The following is a 17,579-nucleotide window of genomic DNA, read 5'->3' as shown; positions in this document are numbered from 1 at the left end:
CTTAAGAAAAGACATACTTGCTCTCGAGTCAGTACAAAGAAGGTTCACTCGGTTAATCCCGGGGATGAGGGGATGGACATATGAGGAGAGCTTGAGTAGATTGGGACTCTACTCATTGGAGTTCAGAAGAATGAGAGCCGATCTTATTGAAACATATAAGATTGTGAAGGGGTTGGATCGGGTGGATGCGGGGAGGATGTTCCCGATGATGGGTGAAACTAGAACTAGGGGGCATAGTCTTAGAATAAGGGGCTGCTCTTTCAAAACTGAGATGAGGAGGAACTACTTCACTCAGAGGGTGGTAGGTCCATGGAATATGCTGCCCCAAAAAGCTGTAGAAGCTACATCATTACATAAATTTAAAACAGAAATAGACAGTTTCCTAGAAGTAAAGGGAATTAAGGGTTACGGGGAGCAGGCAGGAATTTGGACATGAGTCTAGGTTCGGATCGGTCATGGCCCTGTGGGTAGCAGAGCGGGCCCAGGGGCTGTGTAGCCTGATCCTGCTCCTATTTCGTGTGTCTAATTCTGTTAGATTCAGGAGATGGTTCTGTGATAGTAGATTGGCGGTTAGGATCAGATCAGCCATGATCTTATTGAATGGCGGAGCAGGCTCGAGGGGCCGATTGGCCTACTCCTGCTCCTATTTCTTATGTTCTTATAATCAATCACAAATTGACACCGAGCCACATAAGTAGATATTAGGACGGGCGACCAAAAGCTTGGTCAAAGAGGTAGGTTTTAAGGAGAGTCTTAAAGGAGGAGAGAGAGGCGGAGAGGTTTAGGGAGGGAATTCCAGAGCTCAGGGCCCAGGCAGCTGAAGGCACGGCCACCAATGGTGGAGTGATGGAAATCGGGGATGCGCCAGAGGCCAGATTTGGAGGAGCGCGGAGATCTCGGAGGGGTGTAAGTGGTGGACTGTCATTTTCTGCTAAGTTCAACCCTGTTCCCATCGAGCAGAGGCCATTAAAATCGGCCAATAATATCCAATAACTTGGAATCGCCACGGCAAATTCTTTAAAAAAAATTCATTAAAGTTTGCTTTTATTTTTCAGCTGCAAACACTCCAGCAATGGAGAGCTGAGAGTGCTGGGGAAGAGATTGGTAATTCGATCTATAAATATGTTCAGGAATTATAAACCTATTTATAATCAATCGCGCAGTCCCGTGGCTGTCAGGTCTAAAGCTCGATGTGAGAACTGTTGTTCAGCTCGATGCTGCCAGGGAATGAGCGACTCGCAAAACTCGCTCTGCACTCTGCGAGCTCGGAGGTCGTAGAACAGACACCTCGACTTCCAAATGCCAAACCTCAGGGCGCCTGAATCTCAAATCTCAGCAAATAAAAAAGATGAAAGGATAAAGAGCAACAAAAAAAAAGGGAACTGCAGAGGGAGGCTGAGGGATTTGAGTAGTTTATACATACAAATCCTGGAAACCCAGGAGTGAGTTACCGATTGCAGCCAATATCATGGATTGGGATGGTTTGTTTATCGAATAACAGATAACCGGGAGTGAGTTCCAGGCTGGAATCTAATCGAGGGGTTCGGGTGGGTTTATATATAGAATAACAGATACCCGGGAGTGAGTTACAGGCTGGAATCTAATCGAGGGGTTCGGGGGGTTTATATATAGAATAACGGATACCCGGGAGTGAGTTACAGGCTGGAATCTAATCGAGGGGTTCGGGGGGTTTATATATAGAATAACAGATACCCGGGAGTGAGTTACAGCTGGAATCTAATCGAGGGGCTCAGGGGTTTATATATAGAATAACAGATACCCGGGAGTGAGTTCCAGGCTGGAATCTAATCGAGGGGTTCGGGGGGTTTATATATAGAATAACAGATACCCGGGAGTGAGTTCCAGGCTGGAATCTAATCGAGGGGTTCGGGGGGTTTATATATAGAATAACAGATACCCGGGAGTGAGTTCCAGGCTGGAATCTAATCGAGGGGTTCGGGGGGTTTATATATAGAATAACAGATACCCGGGAGTGAGTTACAGGCTGGAATTTAATCGAGGGGTTCGGGGGGTTTATATATAGAATAACGGATACCCGGGAGTGAGTTACAGGCTGGAATCTAATCGAGGGGTTCGGGGGGTTTATATATAGAATAACAGATACCCGGGAGTGAGTTACAGGCTGGAATCTAATTGAAGGGTTCGGGAGATTTATATATAGAATAACAGATACCCGGGAGTGAGTTACAGGCTGGAATCTAATTGAAGGGTTCGGGGGGTTTATATATAGAATAACGGATACCCGGGAGTGAGTTACAGGCTGGAATCTAATCGAGGGGTTCGGGGGGTTTATATATAGAATAACAGATACCCGGGAGTGAGTTACAGCTGGAATCTAATCGAGGGGCTCAGAGGTTTATATATAGAATAACAGATACCCGGGAGTGAGTTCCAGGCTGGAATCTAATCGAGGGATTCGGGGGGTTTATATATAGAATAACAGATACCCGGGAGTGAGTTCCAGGCTGGAATCTAATCGAGGGGTTCGGGGGGTTTATATATAGAATAACAGATACCCGGGAGTGAGTTCCAGGCTGGAATCTAATTGAGGGGTTCGGGGGTTTATATATAGAATAACAGATACCCGGGAGTGAGTTACAGGCTGGAATCTAATCGAGGGGTTCGGGGGGTTTATATATAGAATAACGGATACCCGGGAGTGAGTTACAGGCTGGAATCTAATCGAGGGGTTCGGGGTGTTTATATATAGAATAACAGATACCCGGGAGTGAGTTACAGGCTGGAATCTAATCGAGGGGTTCGGGGGGTTTATATATAGAATAACAGATACCCGGGAGTGAGTTACAGGCTGGAATCTAATCGAGGGGTTCGGGGGGTTTATATATAGAATAACAGATACCCGGGAGTGAGTTACAGGCTGGAATCTAATCGAGGGGTTCGGGGCGGTTATATATAGAATAACAGATACCCGGGAGTGAGTTACAGGCTGGAATCTAATTGAAGGGTTCGGGAGATTTATATATAGAATAACAGATACCCGGGAGTGAGTTACAGGCTGGAATCTAATCGAGGGGTTCGGGGGTTTATATATATAATAACGGATACCCGGGAGTGAGTTCCAAGCTGGGATCTAATCGAGGGGTTCGGGGTGGTTTTTATATAGAATAACAGATACCCGGGATTGAGTTACAGGCTGGAATCTAATCGAGGGTTTCAGGGTGGTTTATATATAGAATAACAGATACCCGGGTGTGAGTTCCAGGCTGGAATCTAATCGAGGGGTTCGGGGGGTTTATATATAGAATAACAGATACCCGGGAGTGAGTTACAGTCTGGAATCTAATCGAGAGGTTTGGGGGGTTTATATATAGAATAGCAGATACCCGGGAGTGAGTTACAGGCTGGAATCTAATCGAGGGGTTCGGGGGGTTTATATATAGAATAACAGATACCCGGGAGTGAGTTACAGGCTGGAATCTAATTGAAGGGTTCGGGGGGTTTATATATAGAATAACAGATACCCGGGAGTGAGTTACAGGCTGGAATCTAATTGAAGGGTTCGGGGGGTTTATATATAGAATAACAGATACCCGGGAGTGAGTTACAGGCTGGAATCTAATTGAAGGGTTCGGGGGGTTTATATATAGAATAACAGATACCCGGGAGTGAGTTACAGGCTGGAATCTAATCGAGGCGTTCGGGGGGTTTATATATTGAATAACAGATACCCGGGAGTGAGTTACAGGCTGGAATCTGATCGAGGGGTTTGGGGGGTTTATATATAGAATAACAGATGCCCGGGAGTGAGTTACAGGCTGGAATCTGATCGAATCTAATGGGGCTCACAGAGATTTCCCCATTACCCCGTGGCCCTCGGGAGAATGAACATCTTTCCCTCTACAGACGCACCAACACTGCACAATAACTTGCCACGGGTCAGTTGACAAGCGAGAATTTCTATATTTTGTGTGGCCTGGATCCGTCGCATCCAGATGTTAAGTGTCTTAAATAAAGGTTGACGTGCGACACACTGACCCTGGGCTGCTCCGTGAGGCTCCCAACAGGTGCTGCCACTGAAGCCCCGTCTGTCAGTTTAATAACTGTCTGGGTCCCGATGTATCTCCCCCTTTGTTCTCGCTCACGTTTCTGACTGAGCTGCCAGACCAAACAAGGTCAAATGTTACTGCGGTGCCATGAGGGAATCATACACTACACAGCTCCAGGGTCACACATGCCAGAGGTTGAAGGTGAAAGGTCGCCCCAGCACCTCCCCCTCCCACTCACCAAGTAAACTTGCAACGTGACAAAACGAAAGCTTCGTTTGACACTGATGTTATAAATATTGGGTTAAGCAGCCTCCAGCCCTTAACCCTTTGAGTGCACCTATCTGGGACTTCTTTTGCTCAGAGTGTCAGCTGTGGCTCAGTGGGCAGCACACTTACAATCAATTTTTAAAGTACAATCGATTAATATATCACAGAATCACAGAAACCCCACAGTGCAGATAGAGGCTATTTCGGCCCATCGAGCCTGCAACGACACATATCCCAGTATTTAACCCCCCTAACACTAAGGGTCAATTTATCATAGCCAATCAACCTAACCCGCACATCTTTGGACTGTGGGAGGAAACCGGAGCACCCGGAGGAAACCCACGCAAACACGGGGAGAATGTGCAAACTCCACACAGACAGTCACCCGAGGCCGGATTCGAACCTGGGTCCCTGGCGCTGTGAGGCAACAGTGCTAACCACTATGCCACCGTGCTGCCTGATATATGTTACAGGACACAAATTAAACATCAGGTTTTGATGTTAAAATGCGGTGGGGGAATGGCTGTGCAGAGCCGCGGAATTGATTTGCATGATACAATGAAATGATCACGATGTTGTAAATGTTCTTAATGTTCAATAAAGTATATAATTTTAAAAAAATTTAAAAAGTGGGCAGCACACTCACCTCTGAGTCAGAGGGTCGTGGGTTCAAATCCCGCTCCAGAGACTTGAGCACACAAATCTAGGCCGACACTCCCAGTGCAGTGCTGAGGGAGTGCCGCACTGTCGGAGGTGCCGTCTTTCGGATGAAACGTTAAACCGAGGCCCCGTCTGCTCTCTCGGGTGGATGTAAAAGATCCCACGGCCACTATTTCGAAGAAGAGCAGGGGGAGTTATCTCCGGTGTCCTGGCCGACATTTATCTCTCAACCAGCATAATAAAATCAGATTATCTGGTCATTACCACATTGCTGTTTGTGGGAGCTTGCTGTGCATAAATTGTCTGCCGCGTTTCCTACATTACAACAGTGACTACACGTCAAAAAGTACTTCATTGGCTGTAAAGCACTTTGAGACCTCCAGTGGTTGTGAAAGGCGCTATAGAAATGTAAGTCTTTCTTTTTGGCATCCCTGACGGTCCTCCAGTATACTCTGTCGGCGGGCCTAGGCAGTGAGTGTCAGCGGGCTATTCCACTGGGGGTGGTGTCGCAGCCTCTCCTCTCCTCACCTGATACGCACGCGCAGTGGCAGTCACTGGCCCGGGATCAGGAGCTGGATCCCAAGTGATTGTTTTCGCCCCTCCCCTCCCCTCCCCACCCCACCCCTTCCCTAGCCTGGCGCCACTGTCGCACCCGCCTCATCACTGCCACAGCTGAGATCAGAGAGGGCAGTGATGCCAGCGTGCCGCCTTCCTGGGTGAGTATCCCACAGGGCATTGAATCTACCCACGGGGAGGGCGCAACAAATACTTTTTCTTTCTGCTTTCAATATCTCTGCTTTTTTGACCAGCACCATTTAAAGGAATAGTCCGACCCTCTTCACCTCCTCAAAATCGCCAACCTTTACAAATTAGCTTTCTATTTTTTAAATTCTATTCTTAAAATGCTATCAATGTGATTAGATGTTTAGCTCTAGCAGACCAACCCGATAGAAGGATAAAGAGTACTCCCTCTATAAACAGGGTCTGGATAGAGGAACTCCATCTATAAACAGGATCTGGATAGAGGAACTCCCTCTATAAACAGGGTCTGGATTGGGGAACTCCCTCTATAAACAGAGTCTGGATAGAGGAACTCCCTCTATAAACAGGATCTGGATAGAGGAACTCCCTCTATAAACAGGGTCTGGATAGAGGAACTCCCTCTATAAACAGGATCTGGATAGAGGAACTCCCTCTATAAACAGAGTCTGGATAGAGGAACTCCCTCTATAAACAGGATCTGGATAGAGGAACTCCCTCTATAAACAGGGTCTGGATAGAGGAACTCCCTCTATAAACAGGATCCGGATAGAGGAACTCCCTCTATAAACAGGGCCTGGATAGAGGAACTCCCTCTATAAACAGGGTCCGGATAGAGGAACTCCCTCTATAAACAGGGTCTGGATAGAGGAACTCCCTCTATAAACAGGGTCCGGATAGAGGAACTCCCTCTATAAACAGGGTCCGGATAGAGGAACTCCCTCTATAAACAGGGTCCGGATAGAGGAACTCCCTCTATAAACAGGATCCGGATAGAGGAACTCCCTTTATAAACAGGGTCTGGATAGAGGAAGTCACTCTATAAACAGGATCCGGATAGAGGAACTACCTCTATAAACAGGGTCTAGATAGAGGAACTCCCTCTATAAACAGGGTCTGGATTGGGGAACTCCCTCTATAAACAGGGTCTGGAGAGAGGAACTCCCTCTATAAATAGGGTCTGGATAGAGGAACTCCCTCTATAAACAGGATCCGGATAGAGGAACTCCCTCTATAAACAGGGTCCAGATAGAGGAACTCCCTCTATAAACAGGGTCTGGATAGAGGAACGCCCTCTATAAGCAGGGTCTGGATTGGGGAACTCCCTCTATAAACAGGGTCTGGATAGTGGAACTCCCTCTATAAACAGGGTCTGGATAGAGGAACTCCCTCTATAAACAGGGTCTGGATTGGGGAACTCCCTCTATAAACAGAGTCTGGATTGGGGAACTCCCTCTATAAACAGAGTCTGGATAGAGGAACTCCCTCTATAAACTGGGTCAGGATAGAGGAACTCCCTCTATAAACAGGATCCGGATAGAGGAACTCCCTCTATAAACAGGGTCTGGATAGAGGAACTCCCTCTATAAACAGGGTCCAGATAGAGGAACTCCCTCTATAAACAGGGTCTGGATAGAGGAACTCCCTCTATAAACAGAGTCTGGATAGAGGAACTCCCTCTATAAACTGGGTCAGGATAGAGGAACTCCCTCTATAAACAGGGTCTGGATTGGGGAACTCCCTCTATAAACAGGGTCTGGATAGAGGAACTCCCTCTATAAACAGGGTCTGGATAGAGGAACTCCCTCTATAAACAGGGTCTGGATAGAGGAACTCCCTCTATAAACAGGATCCGGATAGAGGAACTCCCTCTATAAACAGGGTCTGGATAGAGGAACTCCCTCTATAAACAGGGTCTGGATTGGGGAACTCCCTCTATAAACAGAGTCTGGATTGGGGAACTCCCTCTATAAACAGAGTCTGGATAGAGGAACTCCCTCTATAAACTGGGTCAGGATAGAGGAACTCCCTCTATAAACAGGGTCTGGATTGGGGAACTCCCTCTATAAACAGGGTCTGGATAGAAGAACTCCCTCTATAAACAGGGTCTGGATAGAGGAACGCCCTCTATAAACAGGGTCTGGATTGGGGAACTCCCTCTATAAACAGGGTCTGGATAGAGGAACTCCCTCTATAAACAGGGTCTGGATAGAGGAACTCCCTCTATAACAGGGTCAGGATAGAGGAACTCCCTCTATAAACAGGATCCGGATAGAGGAACTCCCTCTATAAACAGGGTCTGGATAGAGGAACTCCCTCTATAAACAGGATCCGGATAGAGGAACTCCCTCTATAAACAGGGTCTGGATAGAGGAACTCCCTCTATAAACAGGGTCAGGATAGAGGAACTCCCTCTATAAACAGGATCTGGATAGAGGAACTCCCTCTATAAACAGGGTCTGGATAGAGGAACTCCATCTATAAACAGGATCTGGATAGAGGAACTCCCTCTATAAACAGGGTCTGGATTGGGGAACTCCCTCTATAACCAGAGTCTGGATAGAGGAACTCCCTCTATAAACAGGATCTGGATAGAGGAACTCCCTCTATAAACAGGGTCTGGATAGAGGAACTCCCTCTATAAACAGGATCTGGATAGAGGAACTCCCTCTATAAACAGAGTCTGGATAGAGGAACTCTCTCTATAAACAGGATCTGGATAGAGGAACTCCCTCTATAAACAGGGTCTGGATAGAGGAACTCCCTCTATAAACAGGGTCTGGACAGAGGAACTCCCTCTATAAAAAGGGTCTGGATAGAGGAACTCCCTCTATAAACAGGATCCGGATAGAGGAACTCCCTCTATAAACAGAGTCTGGATAGAGGAACTCCCTCTACAAACAGGGTCCGGATAGAGGAACTCCCTCTATAAACAGGGTCTGGATAGAGGAACTCCGTCTATAAACAGGGTCTGGATAGAGGAACTCCCTCTATAACAGGGTCAGGATAGAGGAACTCCCTCTATAAACAGGATCCGGATAGAGGAACTCCCTCTATAAACAGGGTCTGGATAGAGGAACTCCCTCTATAAACAGGATCCGGATAGAGGAACTCCCTCTATAAACAGGGTCTGGATAGAGGAACTCCCTCTATAAACAGGGTCAGGATAGAGGAACTACCTCTATAAACAGGATCTGGATAGAGGAACTCCCTCTATAAACAGGGTCTGGATAGAGGAACTCCCTCTATAAACAGGATCTGGATAGAGGAACTCCCTCTATAAACAGAGTCTGGATAGAGGAACTCCCTCTATTAACAGGGTCTGGATAGAGGAACTCCCTCTATAAACAGGGTCAGGATAGAGGAACTCCCTCTATAAACAGGATCTGGATAGAGGAACTCCCTCTATAAACAGGGTCTGGATAGAGGAACTCCCTCTATAAACAGGGTCTGGATAGAGGAACTCCCTCTATAAACAGGATCTGGATAGAGGAACTCCCTCTATAAACAGGGTCTAGATAGAGGAACTCCCTCTATAAACAGGGTCCGGATAGAGGAACTCCCTCTATAAACAGGGTCTGGATAGAGGAACTCCCTCTATAAACAGGGTCCGGATAGAGGAACTCCCTCTATAAACAGGATCTGGATAGAGGAACTCCCTCTATAAACAGGGTCCGGATAGAGGAACTCCCTCTATAAACAGGGTCTGGATAGAGGAACTCCCTCTATAAACAGGGTCTGGATAGAGGAACTCCCTCTATAAAGAGGGTCTGGATAGAGGAACTCCCTCTATAAACAGGATCTGGATAGAGGAACTCCCTCTATAAACAGGGTCTGGATAGAGGAACTCCCTCTATAAACAGGATCTGGATAGAGGAACTCCCTCTATAAACAGGGTCTGGATAGAGGAACTCCCTCTATAAACAGGGTCTGGATAGAGGAACTCCCTCTATAAACAGGGTCAGGATAGAGGAACTCCCTCTATAAACAGGATCTGGATAGAGGAACTCCCTCTATAAACAGGGTCAGGATAGAGGAACTCCCTCTATAAACAGGGTCAGGATAGAGGAACTCCCTCTATAAACAGGGTCAGGATAGAGGAACTACCTCTATAAACAGGATCTGGATAGAGGAACTCCCTCTATAAACAGGGTCTGGATAGAGGAACTCCCTCTATAAACAGGATCTGGATAGAGGAACTCCCTCTATAAACAGAGTCTGGATAGAGGAACTCCCTCTATTAACAGGGTCTGGATAGAGGAACTCCCTCTATAAACAGGGTCAGGATAGAGGAACTCCCTCTATAAACAGGATCTGGATAGAGGAACTCCCTCTATAAACAGGGTCTGGATAGAGGAACTCCCTCTATAAACAGGGTCTGGATAGAGGAACTCCCTCTATAAACAGGATCTGGATAGAGGAACTCCCTCTATAAACAGGGTCTAGATAGAGGAACTCCCTCTATAAACAGGGTCCGGATAGAGGAACTCCCTCTATAAACAGGGTCTGGATAGAGGAACTCCCTCTATAAACAGGGTCCGGATAGAGGAACTCCCTCTATAAACAGGATCTGGATAGAGGAACTCCCTCTATAAACAGGGTCCGGATAGAGGAACTCCCTCTATAAACAGGGTCTGGATAGAGGAACTCCCTCTATAAACAGGATCCGGATAGAGGAACTCCCTCTATAAACAGGGTCTGGATAGAGGAACTCCCTCTATAAACAGGGTCTGGATAGAGGAACTCCCTCTATAAACAGGATCCGGATAGAGGAACTCCCTCTATAAAGAGGGTCTGGATAGAGGAACTCCCTCTATAAACAGGGTCTGGATAGAGGAACTCCCTCTATAAACAGGGTCTGGATAGAGGAACTCCCTCTATAAACAGGGTCTGGATAGAGGAACTCCCTCTATAAACAGGATCTGGATAGAGGAACTCCCTCTATAAACAGGGTCTGGATAGAGGAACTCCCTCTATAAACAGGATCTGGATAGAGGAACTCCCTCTATAAACAGGGTCTGGAGAGAGGAACTCCCTCTATAAACAGGGTCTGGATAGAGGAACTCCCTCTATAAACAGGGTCAGGATAGAGGAACTCCCTCTATAAACAGGATCTGGATAGAGGAACTCCCTCTATAAACAGGGTCTGGATAGAGGAACTCCCTCTAGAAACAGGATCTGGATAGAGGAACTCCCTCTATAAACAGAGTCTGGATAGAGGAACTCCCTCTATAAACAGGGTCTGGATAGAGGAACTCCCTCTATAAACAGAGTCTGGATACTGGATAGAGGAACTCCCTCTATAAACAGGGTCTGGATAGAGGAACTCCCTCTATAAACAGAGTCTGGATAGAGGAACTCCCTCTATAAACAGGGTCTGGATAGAGGAACTCCCTCTATAAACAGGGTCAGGATAGAGGAACTCCCTCTATAAACAGGGTCAGGATAGAGGAACTCCCTCTATAAACAGGATCTGGATAGAGGAACTCCCTCTATAAACAGGGTCTGGATAGAGGAACTCCCTCTATAAACAGAGTCTGGATAGAGGAACTCCCTCTATAAACAGGGTCTGGATAGAGGAACTCCCTCTATAAACAGGGTCAGGATAGAGGAACTCCCTCTATAAACAGGATCTGGATAGAGGAACTCCCTCTATAAACAGGGTCTGGATAGAGGAACTCCCTCTATAAACAGGGTCTGGATAGAGGAACTCCCTCTATAAACAGGATCTGGATAGAGGAACTCCCTCTATAAACAGGGTCTGGATAGAGGAACTCCCTCTATAAACAGGGTCTGGATAGAGGAACTCCCTCTGTAAACAGGGTCTGGATAGAGGAACTCCCTCTATAAACAGGATCCGGATAGAGGAACTCCCTCTATAAACAGAGTCTGGATAGAGGAACTCCCTCTATAAACAGGGTCTGGATAGAGGAACTCCCTCTATAAACAGGGTCTGGATAGAGGAACTCCCTCTATAAACAGGATCCGGATAGGGGAACTCCCTCTATAAACAGGGTCTAGATAGAGGAACTCCCTCTATAAACAGGGTCTGGATAGAGGAACTCCCTCTATAAACAGGGTCTGGATAGAGGGAACTCCCTCTATAAACAGGGTCTGGATTGGGGAACTCCCTCTATAAACAGAGTCTGGATTGGGGAACTCCCTCTATGAACAGAGTCTAGATAGAGGGAACTCCCTCTATAAACAGAGTCTGGATTGGGGAACTCCCTCTATAAACCGAGTCTAGATAGAGGGAACTCCCTCTATAAACCGAGTCTAGATAGAGGGAACTCCCTCTATAAACAGAGTCTAGATAGAAGGAACTCCCTCTATAAACAGAGTCTAGATAGAGGGAACTCCCTCTATAAACAGATTCTAGATAGAGGGAACTCCCTCTATAAACAGAGTCTAGATAGTGGGAACTCCCTCTATAAACAGAGTCTAGATAGAGGGAACTCCCTCTATAAACAGAGTCTGGATTGGGGAACTCCCTCTATAAACAGAGTCTGGATTGGGGAACTCCCTCTATAAACAGAGTCTAGATAGAGGGAACTCCCTCTATAAACAGAGTCCAGATAGAGGGAACTCCCTCTATAAACAGAGTCCAGATAGAGGAACTCCCTCTATAAACAGAGTCCACGTGGAGGAACTCCCTGTATAAACAGAGTCTAGATAGAAGGAACTCCCTCTATAAACAGCGTCCAGATAGCGGAACTCCCTCTATAAACAGAGTCTGGATTGGGGAACTCCCTCTATAAACAGAGTCTGGATTGGGGAACTCCATCTATAAACAGAGTCTGGATTGGGGAACTCCCTCTATAAACAGAGTCTGGATTGGGGAACTCCCTCTATAAACAGAGTCTGGATTGGGGAACTCCATCTATAAACAGAGTCTGGATAGAGGGAACTCCTCTATAAACAGAGTCTGGCTAGGGGGAATTATCTGTATAATAAAAATGGCAGAGGAGTTATCCCCGGTGTCCTGGGCCAATATTTATCCCTCAATCAACATTACAAAAAAAATGGATTAGCTGGTCATTATCATGTTGCTGTTTGTGGGAGCTTGCTGTGTGCAAATTAGCTGCCGTGTTTCCTACATTACAACAGTGACTACACTTCAAAAAGTACTTCATTGGCTGTAAAGCGCTTTGGGACATCCGGTTGTCATGACAGGCGCTGTATAAATGCAAGTCTTTCTTTCTCTCTATAAAAGGGGTCCCGATGACGAGGCTCTGTCTATAAAAATGGACTTGATGGTGTGACTTAATCTTTAAAAGGGTGCACATGGTTTCACCTCCCTCTATAAACGGGCTCCCTCGCTAAGAGGCCAGCTTGCTATGCCTGTGAATTTAAAAGGCGACTTGAATGTGAAAATCTCTCTCCATAAAAGGTGTCCCAATGGTAAGAATCCCTCCACTGCAAGCGGGTCCTACAGTGAGAAACTCTCGTTAAAAGGGGGCTCCGCAAAAAACAAAACACTAGCCTCATTTTTTTGTAAGTGATCCCAGATGGTCAGATTCCTTTTGAAGAGTTCCTGATCCATGTACAGACTCTCTCTCGACAGACCATGACCCCCCCACCTCCACCTCCACCCCACCCCCAGCTCAGCGTGTTTGGCTGCTGTCTTCTCGCTGGGAAAAAAAAACCCAAGTTGATTTGATTAGAGTAGCGTTTTTTTTTCCTCCCTTTCTTTTCTTCTCTCTCTCGCTCCCTGTTTCGGTTGCTGAGTCTTCCAGTGATCTGAGGTGACCTCCTTTTGTCCTGCTTGCTGGTCCTATTAATCATCTGTTAGTATCCCACAGCTACAGCAGCGCAACGCTTATATAAAGAAAAACCGGAATGTGTCCCGCGCCTACCCCTCAGGAGGTGACTCGCGCTGGCATCTTCTTTCAAACAGCACAGATCGTCCTCCCAACAAGGTGCCTGTCACACTTCGATCACCGATGCTTCCAGCTTCTAAAAAGTTTCTGGCTCCTTCGGCAGGCAAAGAATTTCTTCCTTTCTTCCTTTCCGTTATCTCCCCTCTCTTCGCTGGGGTACAGTCTCTCCACGCCCCCCCCCACTGCCGAGGTACCATTGCCCCCGCACCCCGACCGCCCCCGCCCCTCGCCCCCCCCCCCCGCCGGTACTTCACCTCAAACAGCTGTTCTTCATCTTTCATAAGCTTTGATCTGATCCAAAACGCTGCCGCCCCGTCTCCCAACTCCCGCTCACCCAACACCCGCTTTGACCGCTACACTGACTCCCGGTCCGGCAACGCCTCGATTTCAACATTCTCATCCTTGTTTTCAAATTCCTCCATGTCCTCGGCCCCCTCCCTGTCTCTGTAACCTGCTCCAGCCCCACAACCCTCCGAGGTCTCTGCGCTCCTCCAATTTTGGCCTCTTGAACATCCCCGATTTTAATCGCTCCGCCACTGGTGGCCGTGCCTTCAGCCGCCGAGGCCCTAAACTCTGGAATTCCCCCCCTAAACCTCTCCACTTCCCTACCTCCTCCTTTAAGACTCTCCTTAAAACCTACCTCTTTGACCGGGCTTTTGGTCACCGGTCCCCAATATCTCCTTATGTGGCTCGTTGTCAAATTTTGTTTGATAATCGCTCCTGTGAAGCGTCGAGGGACGTTTTACTATGTTAAAGGCGCTATATAAATACAAGTTGTTGTTGCTGCTCTTCCCCGACGGGTGTTACTGAGCTGGGAAGTCGCCGTGGGAACCTCGCACAGTAGGCCGTTAAAATGCCAGCGGGGTCCTGTGTACAACAGAGGACCCCTCGACTAGAGTATATTAACGAGGCTTCCGCCGGCAAAAATGTCACGAATGAACCAGCTGTGGGGCATAAATCATCGAATGATAGAATCCGACAGAACAGAGGGAGGCCATTCGGCCCATCGTGCCCGTGCCGGCTCTCTGATAGAGCTCTCCACAGCCCGCACTTTCCCTATAGCCCTGCACATTTTTTCCCCAGCGGCCAATTAAAGCCTCACCAATTTTAACTCCCATTCCAGTTGGAGCGGGTGTTAAAATTCCCCCTTTGAAAAAATCCCTACGGTGCTTTTCAAGGAGGAGTAGGAAGTTCTCCCAATGCCACTGCCCAACATTCCTCCCTCAACCAAAAACACCTTAACCAGCCATTCACCCGAACAGCCTTTTTCCCGGGAATCGGCTGTGCGCAAAATGGCTGCTGTGTGCAAAATGGCTGCCGTGCCCATCCGAGGGTTGCTAACCCCTTCCCGGATTGGTCAGGGGGTCAGGGGTCGGGGGTTTCCCGGAAGCGAGCATCAGTCTCCCGGGACACCGCTGCGCAGTCCTGAAGCTACACCCTGCACAGCTAATGGTAGATCATGGATTCATAGAATGGATACAGTACAGAAGGAGGCCATTCGGCCTGTCGAGCCAGTGCCGGCTCTCTGCAAGATCACTTCAGCTAGTCCCGCTCCCCTGCCCTTTCCCCGTAGCCCTGCAAATGTTTTTCCTTCAGGTACTTAGTCTGCCTCCACCCCCCCTTTCAGTCAGTGAATTCCAGATCCTAACCACTTGCTGTGTAAAAAAAGATTTTCCTCGTGTCGCCTTTGGTTCTTTTGCCAATCACCTTAAATTTGTGTCCTCTGGTTCTCGACCCTTCTGCCAATGTGAACTGTTTCTCTCTATCTACTCTCTCTAAACCCCCACATGATTTTGAACACCTCTATCAAGTTTTCTCTCAACCTTCTCTGCTCCAAGGAGGTCAACCCCAGCTTCTCCAGTCTATCCGTGGCATCATTCTCGGAAATATTTTCTGCACCCTCTCTAAGGCCTTCACATCCTTCCTAAAGTACGGTGCCCAGAATTGGACACAATACTCCAGTTGAGGCTGAACCAGTGTTTTATAAAGATTCATCATAACTTCTTTGCTTCTGTACTCTAATCCTCTATTCATGAAGCCCAGGATCCCGTTTGCTTTTTTAACCATTTCTCAACCTGCCCTGCCACCTTCAATGATTTGTGCACATATACCCCCAGGTCTCTCTGTTCGTGCACCCACTTTAGGATTGTACCCTTTAGGTTATATTGCCTCTCCTTGTTCTTCCTACCAAAATGTATCACTTTGCACTTTTCTGTGTTAAATTTCATCTGCCACGTGTCCGCCCATTTCACCAGCTTGTCTATGTCTTCCTGAAGTCTATCACTATCTTCCTCACTGTTCCCTATACTTCCAAGTTTTGTGTCATCTGCAAATTTTGAAATTGTGCCCTGTACACCCACGTCCAAGTCATTAATATATATCAAGAAAAGCAGTGGTCCTAGAACCGACCCCTGGGGAACACCACTGTATACGTTCCTCCAGTCCGAAAAACAACCGCTCACCGCTGCTCTCTGTTTCCAGTCACTTAGCCAATTCCGTATCCATGCTGCCACTGTCACTTTTATTCCATGGGCTTCAACTTTGCTGGCAAGCGTATTATGTGGCACTTTATCAAACGCCTTTTGGAAATCCATGTACACCACATCAACCACATTGCCCTCATCAACCCTCTCTGTTACCTCATCAAAAAAACTCGATCAAGTTGGTTAAACACGATTTGCCTTAAACAAATCCGTGCTGGCTTTCCTTAATTAATCCACGCTTGTCCAAGTGATTGTTAACTTTGTCCCTGATTATAGTTTCTAAAAGCTTCCCCGCTACCGAGGTTAAACTGACCGGCCTGTAGTTGCTGGGTTTATCTTTACACCCTTTTTTGAACAAGGGAGTAACATTTGCAATTCTCCAGTCCTCTGGCACCACCTCTGTATCCAAGGAGGATTGGAAGATTATGGATGGCTCACCATTCATTTAGTAGCCAAAACCCTGCCCCTGCGCCATTCCAACAGTGAACTGACTGGACCTCGCCCTCCTTCTGTAGAACGTGGTGCCTGTCTATCGCCAGCAATCTCAGACTTTACCGAATAAATATATTCACACTGTACTCAAAAAAAAAAGTTTTGCAAAAACTTCATCCTAACTTTTCAGTTTCTGGTGGAGTGTTTTCAATCTGGAAAATATCCGCCCTGTAATTTTAACAGTGTTATCATATTGCAGCTGTAATATATTGTGAACATTACATATATATATGTATATATATGTATATAGAACAATCTTGCATTTCTATAGCGCCTTTCACAACCTCAGGACATCCGAAAGCGCTTTACAGCTAATGAAGTACTTTTTGAAGTGGAGTCGCTGTTGTAATGTAGGAAACACAGCAGCCAATTTGCACACAGCAAGCTCCCACAAACCGTAATTTGATAATAAGCAGATGTTCTGTTTTTGTGATGTTGATTGTGGGATAACTATTAGCCAGGACACCGGGAGAACTCCCCTGAGATTGATCGATTTTTGTTGGGTAAGGGCATTAAGGGTCACAGAACCAAGGCGGTGTAGATGGAGTTACGCCATGATCTCATTGAATGGCGGAACAGGCTCGAGGGGCTGTAATGGCCTCCTCCTGTTCCTATGTTTCTTCAAAATAGTGCCATGGGATCTTTTACGTCCAACTGAGAAGGAAGACGGGGCCTCAGTTTAACGTCTCACCCGAAAGATGGCACCTCTGACAGTGCAGCACTCCCTCAGCACTGGACTGGAGTGTCAGCCTAGATTTTGTGTTCAAGTCTCTGGAGTGGGACTTGAATCCACAACCTTCTGACTCAGAGGCGAGAGTGCTGCCCACTGAGCCAAGACTGGTAGTATACATATTTTTGAATTATGTAGAGATAGATTGTAACCGAACTAGAGATGCGCTGCTCAGTAATGGCTCTGGGAGTGTTGTAGCACCACATGTGCCCCTTGGGAGGGAGGGCCAATCGGAGAGTGCGCCAACTCCCACATGCCCTTTACTAGGATGGTGTGTGTGTGTGTACATGCATGTTTGCATGTGTGTGTGTGTGTGTGTGTGTGACAGAGTGTGTGTGAGGGAATGGTTGAGAGAGTGTGTGAGAGCGTGTAAGTGTTTGTGTACGTGAGAGAGTATGTATGTTTGAGAATGTTTGTGTATGTGTGCATTAGAGAGTAGTGTGAGTGTGTGTGCATGTTAGAGGAGGTGCTCGAGCGTGTGTGTGTGTGTCTGTCTGCA

Source organism: Somniosus microcephalus, chromosome 13, assembly GCF_052327205.1.
Source record: "Somniosus microcephalus isolate GS21.2 chromosome 13, FLI_Smic_1.0, whole genome shotgun sequence".
NCBI classification, from domain to species: domain Eukaryota; kingdom Metazoa; phylum Chordata; class Chondrichthyes; order Squaliformes; family Somniosidae; genus Somniosus; species Somniosus microcephalus.
This window is presented reverse-complemented; position numbering follows the sequence as displayed.